At 41.5% G+C, this 14,218-nt stretch overlaps 1 protein-coding gene across 3 annotated transcripts in view; it reads left to right on the top strand.

Annotated features, from left to right (window-relative positions):
• pitpnm3 (PITPNM family member 3) overlaps nucleotides 1-14,218 on the top strand; it is a 658,838-nt gene that overhangs the window by 222,209 nt on the left and 422,411 nt on the right. The window contains exon 1 of one of the 3 annotated variants that reach the window (XM_043718505.1): nucleotides 3,813-4,244. The exons of the other annotated variants lie outside the window; for them this stretch is intronic. The gene's annotated coding sequence lies outside the window, so the exon portion shown is untranslated. Of the gene's footprint in view, nucleotides 1-3,812; nucleotides 4,245-14,218 lie in introns of those variants that run through there. 3 annotated transcript variants of the gene reach the window in all.

Raw genomic sequence — 14,218 nt, 5'->3', positions numbered from 1 at the left:
GTCTTGTGCCAAGGAATTGGCTAGGAAGTACGTATTGAAAATGTAACCAGGACATGGAGTGGGAGATCCAGTCAAGAAATGTTAGTTGTAAGTTTTACCTCAGAGTATGGCTGAAACTGAGGAGAATTCTCCAGAGGCTGTGGAATGCAAATGGCTCTTCCCTTCTGAAGTAAATCACTTTAAGACTGATGTATCTTATTAGACAATTCTACAAGATCCAAGAAGTAAATGTGCATGACATATGTAGATATAAACAATATTTTGAGGTAACAGTGCTTGTTTTATTTGAGTCTTTCAATATCCAAAGTTTACTTTTCTAACATCTTGTGGTGTACTTCTGTTGATTTAAAAGAAAGTATTTAGATTTCCTTTTTTAGTTGCTCATGGTCTCCATTACTAATATTGGTTATACTATAGTCCAAAAATGTTAAACCCAGTCAAAACGTAATGGTAATCTGATGCACAATTCAGCTACAAATTTTAATGTGTTTTTAAAAAAAGGTGCTTCGTAGGAGCATTATCAAATGACATTTGACATTCAGCGGTACAAGGGAATAATGGGATCATTTCAGTTTTTAAAGGAGCAGGAGAGGTTGAGACATTTATGAAAGGACTTTCAAAATTTAGGACCAATGCAGAAAATTGCTTTGCCCCTACTGGAGACGGGTGAGGAAAATAGTGGACATACAAGGTGCCAGAATTCGAGTAGTGATGAGCTCTCGAAGGGCTATCGGGAGGTTGTAGAGGTCTGGATGGCCAAGGGAGGTAGGCATTTGAAAACAAGGATGGCAATTTTAAAATCAAGATGTTATGGACTAATCACTAACATAGGTTAGTGACCATAGCACCACAGTTAAATCTGATAGCAATCTCTGGAGCTGTTTTCACTGAAAATCATACTTGCCACAGAAGCTGGTGCATGAGGCTCTTGTGCAATGGAAGTGTCCTTACACTTTAGATTAGATTAGATTAGATTAGATTAGATTACTTACAGTGTGGAAACAGGCCCTTCGGCCCAACAAGTCCACACTGCCCCGCCGAAGCGCAACCCACCCACACCCCTACCTTTACCCCTTTACCTAACACTACGGGCAATTTAGCATGGCCAATTCACCTAACCTGCACATCTTTGGACTGTGGGAGGAAACCGGAGCACCCGGAGGAAACCCACGCAGACACGGGGAGAATGTGCAAACTCCACACAGTCAGTCGCCTGAGGCGGGAATTGAACCCGGGTCTCTGGCGCTGTGAGGCAGCAGTGCTAACCACTGTGCCACCTTGCTGCCCATAAAAACAGCCTATAAAGTTACCAGAAATTGCAATACTATTGAGGATTGTGAGGTTTTTAGAATACAGCAAAGGGGGATCAAGAAATTAATAAGGAAAGGGAGAATGGAATGTGGATGTAGTATAACAAAAATCATTTTAAAAAACTGACCGCAAAAGTTTCTATAGTTATGTCAAAAAGTAATGTTTGGCTATAACAAATGTGGGTCCATTGCAGGCATGGTGAGGAGAATTTATAACATGGAACAGGGAAACGGCAAAGAAGCTAAATTATTATTTTGTGTCAACTTTCATTGAGGAAGACAAAATAAATCTCCTAGAACTGCAGATCTAAGTGGATAGGGAGAATGAGGAATTTAAGGGAAATAGAGTTAGTAAGAAGATTCTAACTGGAAAAATTAAAGTTGATAAATCTTCAGGACCTGATGGCTTGCATCCTAAGGTGTTAAAATAATTGGCTATAGAACTAGTTCATGCATTGGTGATTATCTCTCAAAATTCTATAGATTTGGGAATGATTCCCATGGATTGGAAAAGAGCAAATGTCACTCCCTATTTAAGATGGGAATGAGAGAGAAAACAAGGAACTACAGACCTGTCAATCTTTTATCATTACAAGAAAAAAAAATCTGGAATCTTTAATATAGGAGGGGACAAACATATCCTTGGATGATTGGGCATAGTGAATGGGAAATCGTATTTGACTTCGAGTTTTTTTTTGAAGATCTTACTAACAAAGCTGCAAAAGATGGGTCCCACCTGCTCCTCTATGGTATAGAAGCCTGGGTCCCACCAGCTCCTCTATGGTACAGAAGCCTGGGTTCCACCAGCTCCACTTGCTCCTTTATGGTATAGAAGCCTGGGTCCCACCTGCTCCTCTATGGTATAGAAGCCTGGGTCCCACCAGCTCCTCTATGGTACAGAAGCCTGGGTTCCACCAGCTCCACTTGCTCCTTTATGGCATAGAAGCCTGGGTCCCACTTGCTCCTCTATGGTGTAGAAGCCTGGGTCCCACCTGATCCAACTGCTCCTCTATGGTATAGAAGCCTGGGTTCCACCAGCTCCTTTATGGCATAGAAGCCTGGGTCCCACTTGCTCCTCTATGGTGTAGAAGCCTGGGTCCCACCTGATCCACCTGCTCCTCTATGGTATAGAAGCCTGGGTTCCACCTGCTCCACCTGCTCCTTTATGGCATAGAAGCCTGGGTCCCACTTGCTCCTCTATGGTATAGAAGCCTGGGTCCCACCAGCTCCTCTATGGTATAGAAGCCTGGGTCCCACCTGCCCCTCTATGGTATAGAAGCCTGTGTCCCACCAGCTCCACCTGCTCCTCTATGCTATAGAAGCCTGGGTCCCACCTACTCCAAATGTGTGTCTTTACATCTCTCATACAGGTTAAATAGGAAATATCTAAAATAGACCACAGGGACGGCAAAACTGTGTTTTGCGCTAGACCTTTCTTACTTGTTGACTGTGTGCACTATCCATATTGCTGAGATTTTCCACAATCTTACTGCGTTCCTGAGGTGACGCCATCCATTCTATTTGCTAAGTCGGCATCAAACAATCATTTCCGCTTTGTGTTGTATCTGAGTTAATGATGCAGGTTAAGAAATTCTGTCATAATACAACTATGCACTACCACATCAATCATTTGGTGTCTTCTGTCTTAGTGTTGTTCTCCATCTGGTGTGCCATTAGGACAAGTCTTGTCTTGGGATTCCAGCAAACATCCTGGGGAATCCGCAAACATATTTCCTAATCAACTTGTTCAGGGATGTTATTACATATTTCTGGAGCATATGGGAACTGATCTTCAGCCTCCTGGCTCAGAGGTACGGATACTACCAGTGCTTCATAAGAGTCCTCCTAAGCTGTTAACGACATAAATGCTAATTTCTAAGCATGTGTGCAGCCACAGAGGCACGCACTTAATTCACTGAAGAAGATTGAAGAGGTTAATGATCACTGTTTTCCTTACTGCATCATTTAATAATTATTCCCAGCCCGTTAAATGCTCACCGTGTTTATATAAAAATGATTGTAAAACTATAAACATTTCCAAGCAGACCGAGAGGCCCTGGAAGACTGTGGGAAAGGCAGGCGGGTGGCACCATTTAAACAGCATTCTGCTATATTTTAGGGGGTGCGGATTATATGTAATGCCGAGTTTTCTAAGCATGGAATTCTTTGTTGTCTTTCCACACCTTTTTTTTAGAAAAAGAAACTTTGTTAGCCCACATTCCCCACTGCAGTGACCTTGAAAACGCCAAAATCCATGATATGCACTCTTCATTTGTATGTACCAGGAATTAATCACTAGCCATGTTCCAGAGGCTTCTTTTTGTGTGTGTCTTCGCTGCAGAAGTGTTTTTTTCCAAAACTGGTGTTTACATCACCGGACTTGGAAAGAAAGCGGAGACTTGTGCATTTAGTTTGACAGACTAACCTTTTGCGGCAGTGCACAGGCTTTTTTTGAATTGTGACACTGGCCCTGCTCTCTCCTGACTTTGAACAGAAGAGACCCACGCGGGTTGCGGATTGGGCAGTTACCTATCTGTACAGCTTGATGCCTCTGTAAGCAATCCAGCGTGTACAAGACAGACTACTGCTGTTCGGCTGATTGGCTGTTGTCTCGCTGAGAGAGAAGTCTGAGAGCCCAGGGGCTTTATCTCTGCCTCTGCTTCTTGCTCCCCCTGCCTGTCCTTGGTTTGCTGTAGGGACACTGATGGTTGCTACATGCCAACAATATTGATGAATCTAATTGGCGGTCTTATTTTTGTGTGTGTTAACAATTAAGGCAGTGCGCACAGAGACGGAGTGAGCCTTATGTTTCTCTGCCTCTCTAATTCTATGCGTTCAACCTCAAGCACTCATATTTGTATTCTGTGCTCCTGCACTCGATTGTCTAAATATTTGGATACAAGAAGACAAAAGATTTTATTTTGTTACTGAAAGGTAGGTTTCATAGAAATGATTATAAATGATCTGATAAATGCTAAGCAGCTTGACTTTGTAACATCTTGTATGATGTAGCCTTTGTAGGAATGTCTGCTGAATTTAATGTGCAGCTTCGAATGATCAAAATAACTATGCTCTGTAGTTCTGTAAGTAACCATGTTAAATTGTTACCTATGTTTATTTGTACAACTCCACTGCATACACAGACCAAAATAACTGCCACTTTGGTAATCTGGAGGAAAAAATGCATCACATTAAATCCAGATTTATTATACAGCAGTTTTAGTATCAACAGTGCTGTGTCTCTCTTAGCAAAGTATAAGAGAGGTCTAGTTGGAAATTTCAGAGGGAAACCATTTAGTTAGTAGTGAGGGTCTATTCTACATCTCAGTACTTCAAGCAGGACTGCAGTGGCAAACAAAAGAGATGGGAAGAAGTTGGGCAAGTTTGATGTTTACTGATAGCTATCTGATGGTAGTATATTCCAGGCTTTCCTTTAGATTGTCTCTGTTTGTGTTCTCGATTTCCAGGAAGACAGCAGCAGGGTCTTTGCTGTAGCTTGACATTTTATTGTCTGTTTTTTTTCATGACATTGCCAGTTTTACATGCTGCTTTAATTTGTTGTCTGGAAAAGGAAGGTTTCACCGAGAGCATCAGGAATATGTGACTGAAAGTCTATGCCACTGTTTAAATGTATGGTAATACAGTTGGTCACATGCTGGTTAATCATTCCAATTTTCAGATTAGAGTTTGATTTTTGACCAATCAGCTAAGGTCCCTATAATCTTAAATGTTTAAATATTATGTTTAAAATGCAATGTTCGCTAAAATTTTAACAAGCCATGTTTGCTAAGATAAGGCAAAAATGTTATTGGTATGGGTGTCATTCACAAAACACTCAGTCTAGAACTATTTATACCAACAGTTTAACATTCATTGATAATTTTGTAGAGAGTGATACTGTACTTAATAAACCCTCTCCTCTTATTACATAACTTAATGTTGAGAAGATAAATAAGAATAACATCTGAAAAAAACCTGTTAACATTCACAGATAAAATTAAATCTTTGTTCTGAATACCTGCAAATCTGCAATCTAAATGAGAGATTTCTCATAAGTGACGCACTCATTCTTGGTTCATTGACAAAGGAGACCAAAAGATTTATTCCATCAGAGAGTTTAACTACTTGTGTTCCATGAAGCCTTTGCTAACGTTAAATCACTTTAGTGCCATTTGTTTGTGTTCGCTTGAGCTAATGATGGATGGCAGAGCTAAAATTGGATTTTTTTTTCATTTCACATTGAGTGATGACATCATATAGTTCCAAGTTCAGTGCATGATAGAAAGCAGGAACTGCCTTTACTATCAGTTTTGACATGCAAAAAAGATATTGATCAGTGAGAGTTTGTATGTTAAACATGGTGTAACAATAAAAAAGGGGAAGTTAGGTCTATTGACATTGTCCTCGTATCACTATGATGCTGACTAATGGGAGTTAACAATTTGGAATAATTGAGATTCTAATGGGCATGAGATCAGTTTAAAAACTGCACATAACATGGTATCATGGTGAACAGCTTCCTTGTAGAAACAATGTCAATTTGGTGATCTGGGAGATGTCAATAGGATTTGACAAAGTGATAATTTGTATTGGAATCCAGCCTATTAATAAATAAGCGAATAGAACACAAAAATGAAGGGATAAATATGCATATGTATAAGACAATCATTGAAATATGGATAGCATATTGACTTTACACAATCTAAACTACTGTAGTCGATGCTCACAATGTGATCTCCTCCACATGGGGAGAGGAAGTGTAGACTGGGTGACTCCTTCACAGAACACTTATGTTCTGTCCATAAAAAAGACCCTGAACTTCCAGATGCCTGCCACTTCAACACACTGCCATGTTCCCTGGCCAACATCTCTGTCTCAGGCTTGCTGCAGTGTTCCCGCAAAGTTCAATGTAAGCTGGAAGAACAACACCTCATTTTCCGCTTGGGGACCCGGCAGCCTATTAGACTCAATATCGAGTTCAGTAACTTGTGGGCTTGAGACTCCCATGTCCTTACCCTAAAGCTCACACAACAGGCCTTGCTATCACATAGTCTGCTATTACACATAACCCATTCTTAGCCACTAACAGTCTCCATTAATTCACCAACCTAGCCAGATCATTATCCACTTCATTGTCTATCCAACTGTTCTTCTTTCTCTTTGGGCTGTATCCCACCCTATCATTTACTCCTTACCTCCTCCCCCCACCCTATCTTATGCATGTAAACTGACATTCTTCCAGCTACCATCAGTTTTGAGGAATGGTCACTTGACTCGAAACATAACCTGATTTCTTTCCACAGATGCTGCCTGACCTATGAGCTTTTCCAGCAATTTCTATTTTTTTGCAGCATATCGAGTGTAGTTTTTAATGCCTTGTTGTGACAAATGATAATTGTGAAGTAAGACTTAATATTGTAAGGTTATTTCTTTAGGTGTAGAGAAAGCCAAGGTGAGATTTGAGAGGCGCTTTTAAAATAATGCAGGATTTTAACTCCGTGAGAGAGGGAAGACTGTTCACTCTGATTAGGCAGTTAATTGCAACCAGTCCTCAACTACACATAGTTGAAGATTGATGTATAAGGAGAAGTGGTAGAATTGTTTTCTTTTATTCAGCAAATGGTTGGAGCATGGAGTATTGAGACAGAGACTGACAGTTTTAAGGGAAAATGGGACGATAATTTGAAGCAGACAGAGGTGTAAAGTCTTGCAGAAAGAACAGGGGCCAGTGAGACTCTTCAGTGGAGCTAACCAAAAGTACAGTATTGGGAACATTTTAGTCCTGTTGTTCCTCTGGCTCTGCACAAATTTATTTTTAACATCAAGCACCTTTGTTTCTCATTTTTGCCTGGCAGCCGTTAAGCCCTTCTGAGATTTCCTGAGTGGGGTAAGCCTCGATGTCTACCTTTCTTATTGCAGAACCATTTTGCAAAGCGGTCCATGACACATGTTAACTCCTCTCATTTGTCACCTAAGAGGGTTAATGCTTGTTTTAGGCAGGCAGCTTGGATGCACAAGTAACCGCTGCGGTATTTAACAATGGTATCTATGCTTATGCAGATTGACAGCTGACCATTTCCCTGCTAAACTGGTACACTTTCGCCCAGTTTATACCCAGAAAGCATGCAAACCAATACATTGAACCTTCACTAGCCTTTAGCAAAACGCATGCCAGCCTGGAAATTTCACTCCTTTGGGAAAGACAGGACTGGGATTATAAGAGCAAGAAATTGGAATAAAATTTGACCTGCTAGGTTTCTACCCTTCAAACATTGCACCAAAAACATCTGACTAGAAGCAGGGGCTTTTATTGCGAGGGCCTCAGAGTGAAGGGGCGGTTCTTTAAATCTGACATGAGGAAGAATTTCTTCAGCCAGGGTGTGGTTAAACAGAAGGCTGTGGAGGCCAAGTCATTGAGTGTATTTAAAACAGTGATAGGTTCTTAATTAGTAAGAGGATGAAGGGTTATGGGAGAACTCAGGAGATTGGGGTTGTGAAACATTTCAGCCATGATGGAATGGCAGAGTTGACTCAGTGGACCAGATGGCCTAATTCTGTGCCAAACCTATCATCTTATGGTCTTATGTTCTTCATCTCAATGTAGAGATTTGCACACACATCTGGGAGGATTCCAGACTCAACTGGAAATTGCACCATATAATCCTTCATGTATGCCTAGCAGTGAGTAAACTGATTTGATTTTAATGTTTAAATATGGATGGAATCTTCCATGGTCAAAGCAAGGATAGATCATGGAAGCCTGGAAACAAGATAACATATGAGCACTGATGTGTTACCCAGAAGGCAACATCAGTAAAAATTGCAAAAGCTGAACTTATCTGTCTTGTAGTGTTCAAAATGGAGGTCCAGTACAACTAGGAAGTTCATTTTCCTGTATTATTGTTTATTCTTTTATTGCTTTTTCCCTCTGTGTTGCTGTCTCTGGCCAAATAAGTCCTAAGCACGAAGGCTCATGTGCAACCGTACTACTCTGCCTCCACTTAAAATGTTTAAATGGTATATTCAAGTGAAGGGTCCATTTCCTTTGGGTCTGCAATTTTGTTACATAAACCAGTGCAAGCTTCAGATCAGTTGGAGGTTGAGGGTGGCCTTCAATCTGCGGTACCATTTGCATGATTAAGGGCATAGACATGGGCAAGGGCTTGATCATTGACAGCCTTTCCATGCATTGCTTCTGATCTATTTGGCTATCCCTCCCCAAGACACTCACCTGCAAAATTCACCCACCACTCCCAACACCTGCCTTTGTTCCTGGTTGCTTCTCTAATCTGTAAGGTGCTGTGCCAATAGCAACCAACCTCCTCACTGGTGCTGCCAAGTGCTGGAGCTGCTAGACTTTTGATTAGCCAGCAGCTCCAGGCATCTGAAAGGACCCAAAAGGACAAGCCATTAAATCTTGCAAATGACACAAACTGATTGGACATATTTTGTATTCTTCAATGTGAGCAGTACATTCTGAAATAACTCCACAGAGGCTGGTATCCTGTCACCAAGTCACCTTTTATTTACACGTGGGGAGCCCTTGACACTGATCCAGCTCCCTCAGAGCCAGCTCTGAGTGAACAGAACTACTGACACTCTTAGTGTTTATTTGTTGGCCAGGGCTCCCTGACTGGACCAGATTAATGGCCCCAATCAGTGAACTCATATTCTCTGAGATCCTCCTGGCTGACTTCACTACAGTCACTACGGCCCTCTCCCTCTGAGTCCAAGGACATAGATAGTTTTTTTTATATAGCTCTTCCAGGGACACTTTTGCACTGGGTCAAGTTCCTCCAACTCTGCCTCTGATACGGTCTGCCTGTAATGCACAGTAGCTTGCTCCTTGTGCCTGGAGTGTCTTGGAAGAAATTCATTCTCTTCTTCAGGTGACCGAGAGGTTGAGGCAGGAATAGCCACTGTGTCCACCTCAGATTCCGAGGTATCTTCAATGCTTGATGGAGAGGGAGAGCCCATGGATTCTATAACAGTAGGAAAGATGACTGAACTTAGTCCCCTGAAGTAAACTGCCTCTCTTGCTAAGTGGAGACTTGTGTCTGGCATTGGCATTTCTGATGCCGTTTCCCCCTCTCCCTGCTAGATCCAAGAAACTCAGACTTAACCTGGTGCGGAATCTTCTCCCCACTAGCTATTCTACCAGAGTATCCCTGTCATTGTGTGAGGGGTGGACTTGAAATCAAATAGAAACTGGGACAGTTTGCTATCGAGTGAAACTGTAGCCTGTTTCTTTAAGCCTGTCTTCAACGTTTGGATTGCTGTTTCTGCCAGACTATTGAATGATGAATGGTAGGGAGCGGTCCTTATATGTTGATTATCATTTGACTTTAGGAAATACTCAAATGATGGCCCGTTATCTGAGACCAACACTTCCAGGAGTCCATATACTGCAAAAGATACTCACATTTTTTCTGTTATCATTCCTGTGTTCGACGAATGAACTCTAAGCCCATCCAGCCACTTTGAGTTGATGCGAAGGTGCCAAGGTGGAGGCCAGGAGATGTATGAACTTTCCGTAATAATTCACCAGTCCAAGGAAAGACCGAAGCTCCAGTACTGACATGGGAGCCGGGGCACCTTTAATTGCCCTTATTTAATTGTCCCACAGGTGTAACCCAGTCTTAGTGACTCTGTAGCCCAAGTAGATCACTTGGGGTGCCTGGAACACACATTTTTCCCTTCTAAGTTGTACGCCTGCCAATGAGAAATGTAAACAGACTATGTCCAAGCTATCTAAGTGTTCCTACTTCGGTCTTCCCTGTTATTAGCACATCATCTAGATAAATGGTGACCTCTGGTAGACTTTGTAAAGTGTTCATCATTCCCTGAAAAACAGCACAGGTGGACGATATCCCAAATGGCAGTCTCAGAGATTGGTACAAACTCTAATGGGTTTTATTGTAGCATACTTCTGGGAATCCTCATCTAACCACAATTGTAGGCAAGCATGGCGCACATCCGGCTTTGTGAAGGTCAGCCCTCTGCCAGCTTTGTTTCTCAGCCTCTATGTGAGGGATTGGGTATTTATCCAGCTGTAAGAAGTGGTTTGTTAAAAACCCCCACAAAGACAAACCGACCCATCAAGATTCACTTTTGGTATGACTGATGCTGCCCATTTCGCAAACTGAACTGGTTTGATGATTCATTTGCTTTCCAGCCTTCTGATTTCTGACTTTAGTTTTGCCCGTAAGGCAAATGGCACTGGAGAGGCCTTGCAGAATGGTGGAATTACTTCCTGGTTACCATGCAAGGTGGCCTTGGCTTCTCTGATAGTCCATAGACTTCCTTGAAAAATGTTCAAGTATTTAAATAGGACTTTACTCATGCAGTCATTTTCTGATCAAACAATGTCTAGTCAATCTATGTGAATCTTTCTCAACCAATTTCACCCCATCACAAGTGGGCCTGAACTTTTACTACAGTCAGTGGTAACTGAGCCAGCTGCTTCTCCTAAGAGACTGGAACCAATGTTTTACCCTGTATCTGTAAAGGGGCCCCGGTATAGGGTCTCAGTCTAGCCAAGGTCTCGCTCAAACTTAAAGGTTGGAGTCCAGAGCAAATTTTGTTGAAGACTAGTTCTGCAATCAGTTATATAACCACGCTGGTATTGACCTTGATTGCTACTACGTGACCATTTAACTAGACATTCACTTTGATTGGTTCTGATTTGGATGTTGCTAAGTAATTTAACTGTTCCAGACCAAATGTAGGTGGGCTTTTCAGGGTTTGCACTCCTGGATATCAGCCTACGACTTCTCTTACTCAATTTATGTCTAGTGGATCTCTTGCTGTCTCGAGTCCACATACCTGCAGCAACTACAGTGGCTTGCTGGCCCTAGTCCTGGAGAAAGTTTTAACCATTTGTCCTAAGTTTGGCATTGTTTTGGGGTTTTGCAGTAGCCTGACCTAGAGTTTGTCTGTTCAGGATTTATCCTGAATGAGGCTATATAATTGTCTTCCCTCAGACTGGTGATGGTGTCCACTTCCATTGGAATACTCTGCAACACATAAACTCCACTTGCCGCATTCTCCAATGATAAAACCAGGCTTATAAAATCCCTACAGGGTGGAAACAAGCCATCTGGGCCATTGAGTCCACTAAAGCACATCTCACCCAGAACCAGCCCCTACCCAATCCCTGTAACCCTGCTTTTCCCAGGACTAATCCACCTAACTTGCACATCCCTGGACACTATGGGCAATTTAACATGGCCAATCTACCTAACCTCCACATCTTTGGACTATGGGAGGAAACCAGAGTACCTGGAGGAAACCCATGCAGACATGGGAAGAATATGCAATCTCCACACAGTTACCCAAGGCTAGAATTGAACCTGGTCCCTGGCACTCTGAGGCAGCAGTGCTAGCCACTGAGTCACCATGTCATTGAACATTTGTAGTGCCTGTCTAAAGTTCATTTGGGCCTTAGCCAGTAGACACATTTGCATGGTTGCATTATTAATTCCACATACAAATGGTTTGTCAGTATCTCATTCAGGGTTAAACTATAGTCACATGCCTCTGCCAATCATAAGCCAGTCAAAAGTCTTGATATGCATTCCCTGGGTCTCCAATTGCTGAGTAAAACTGATAGTGTCTCAGAATTAGAGGAGGTTCGTGTCGTAATATTTCTTAACTAAATTTGTCGATTCTTTAAAGGTTTTAGTATCTGGTGCTTCAAGGAAGTAGGCTCCTAATAACTGCGAAAGCTGCAGATCCACAAGTTGTCAGGAGAAGTACTCATTGCTTTTCATCTGCTCCACTGTCATTTGCCCGGGAAAACAAAATAATTCTTTTCATGTACTGGGCCCAGTCTTGACCAGCAGATTTGGACCAAATTAACAGCCCCAGTCAGGGAACTCCTATTCTATGAGGTCCCCTGGCTGACCTTGTTACAGTCACTACACATTCATTTCCAAATATTACTTTTTGACATCTTTTTATCTCCTCTCAGAGGAGGAAGGTTTATTGATGTCTACTCAAGTGACTAATCAGATGAAGAGTTCGCAAGGCTTCCTTCCAGAAGTGCAAGTAGATGTCTCATTATTTTTGCAGGCAGTGCTAATGACACCTAACAAAGAGGATTTCACCCCAATGAGAGAAGAACAGGAGGGAAAGCAAATCTTGGTCATTGCAGTTTTTAGTCAATCTGTCTTCTTTCTTCATAAAGAGAAAGCAAAGTTTTGGCTGATTGATCACAGCTTTGCCTTTAATTCAGAAAGTTGTGGCTTCAAGTTCCACTGCTGAGATTGGGGAGTTGTAAATGAGAACTGAGAAAGAATTTCACCAAATCCTTTTACTGATGTTACAATTTTTGGAAATACCATTTTGTTTTGAATTCTATTCTTCATTGGCTTTTATTAGCATCAGTCTACTGTACAGACTGTCTTCAAATTGTAGTTCATCTGCGCTGTTATTGCACTTTATCCTACTCCCATACCTTATTAGATGTGTTACCTTTGTACCTCATGCTGTTCCCAAGTTGAGATTCTGCACGTGTTTCATCTTCTCTAATCCGATATCCTCTCCCTTTGCATTTTATTTCAGATGTGTGCTCCAGGAGATGAGTGTCCTTTGAATTCTCCATACTCTGAGACACCTTGTAATTTGCTCCCTTAAGAACTTAGGTCACATAGTAAGGAAATATAAACTGAATTCCCCTGTTGATAAAGTTGCTTAGGCTCCTTTGAGACATATTAAGAAAGCTATTGTGACATTTATTTTGTCTTGTAATTCTTTTAGTACTTCTGATTCATCAGGTAGATGCACCATAGAAGATGATATTTACCTAATGAATTCAGTGGGTAACATCCTGGCGTGCAAGTGACTAAATTGTGATTGTAATATAATTCTGCAGAAATATTAGGTGTACATTGAATTCTGTGTGCTGTTACTTGAAAGATTGTTAAATATTGTTTACTAAATTGAAAAATAAGGATGTTCTACAAATGTATCCACAATAGAGCTGAGCTATTCAAAGAAAGTCCTAGTTTTTATCTATCATCTGTTCCAAGTTGTCTTCATTCTCGCCTTTGTAGTAGTTGGACAATATGATTGGGATGAGCATTATGGTGTTAAGAAGAAGAACCTGGATTACACTTGCAAATCTTACCTATTAATTTTTATTTACATTTTCTTCCAGTGTGGGTGTCATGACATTTTAACCTCTCCTCTCTCAAGTGATGAGATTGTGTAGGTTGTACTGTAACTGGCCACCAGGAGGTGTGGAAAAGTTGTCCATCATGACTTCCTTCCTTCCACAGGTCTCTGGTGTTGTCAGCAAATTGCCTGGTCGATAGCAAAATGCTCTTCTGAAATCTTTGTTTAAAGCGAGGCGAAGCCAAACATCTTTATGAAGGCCTTGTTTAGAGTAATGGAACAGTCAGCAAATGGAGTGCCAGTCTCTGCAGCCCGACCGCTGCAACAAAGCAATGACGATTGTCTGGAGTGCCAATGTCATTCAAATTGAAAAGTGCAACATTTCACAGCCTGAACTGTTGGCACTCATATGTTATCAGATGTACCTGCGGAGTGAAGTAAAACAACACCTGCACTTTCTCCTCATTCTCAGACAATGCAAGTAGACTGAGGAAAATGTGATTAAATGTACTGTGACAATAGAGAGCAATCACAATTGACCATCCTCCCATATGGATGAGACAAAAGGGACAATTTAAAAAAAAATTATAAACTACCTTGCCCCTGATCTTATTCGCATCAGCAAAGCTGAAGTTCTTAAAGTATTTTGTATTTTTCTGTGTGATATCGCCACAGCAGGAGAAAAGGTAACATTTCAGTCTATCTGAAAACAGAACGGGTTGGAGAAACTCAGCAGGTTTGGCAGCATCTTTAGAGAAAGAAATAGAGTTAATGTTTCAAGTCTGATGATC

Source organism: Chiloscyllium plagiosum, chromosome 28 (genome assembly GCF_004010195.1).
Source record: "Chiloscyllium plagiosum isolate BGI_BamShark_2017 chromosome 28, ASM401019v2, whole genome shotgun sequence".
Classification (NCBI taxonomy): domain Eukaryota; kingdom Metazoa; phylum Chordata; class Chondrichthyes; order Orectolobiformes; family Hemiscylliidae; genus Chiloscyllium; species Chiloscyllium plagiosum.
The sequence above is the reverse complement of the archived record's forward strand: the minus strand, read 5'-3'. Positions and strand labels throughout refer to the sequence as shown.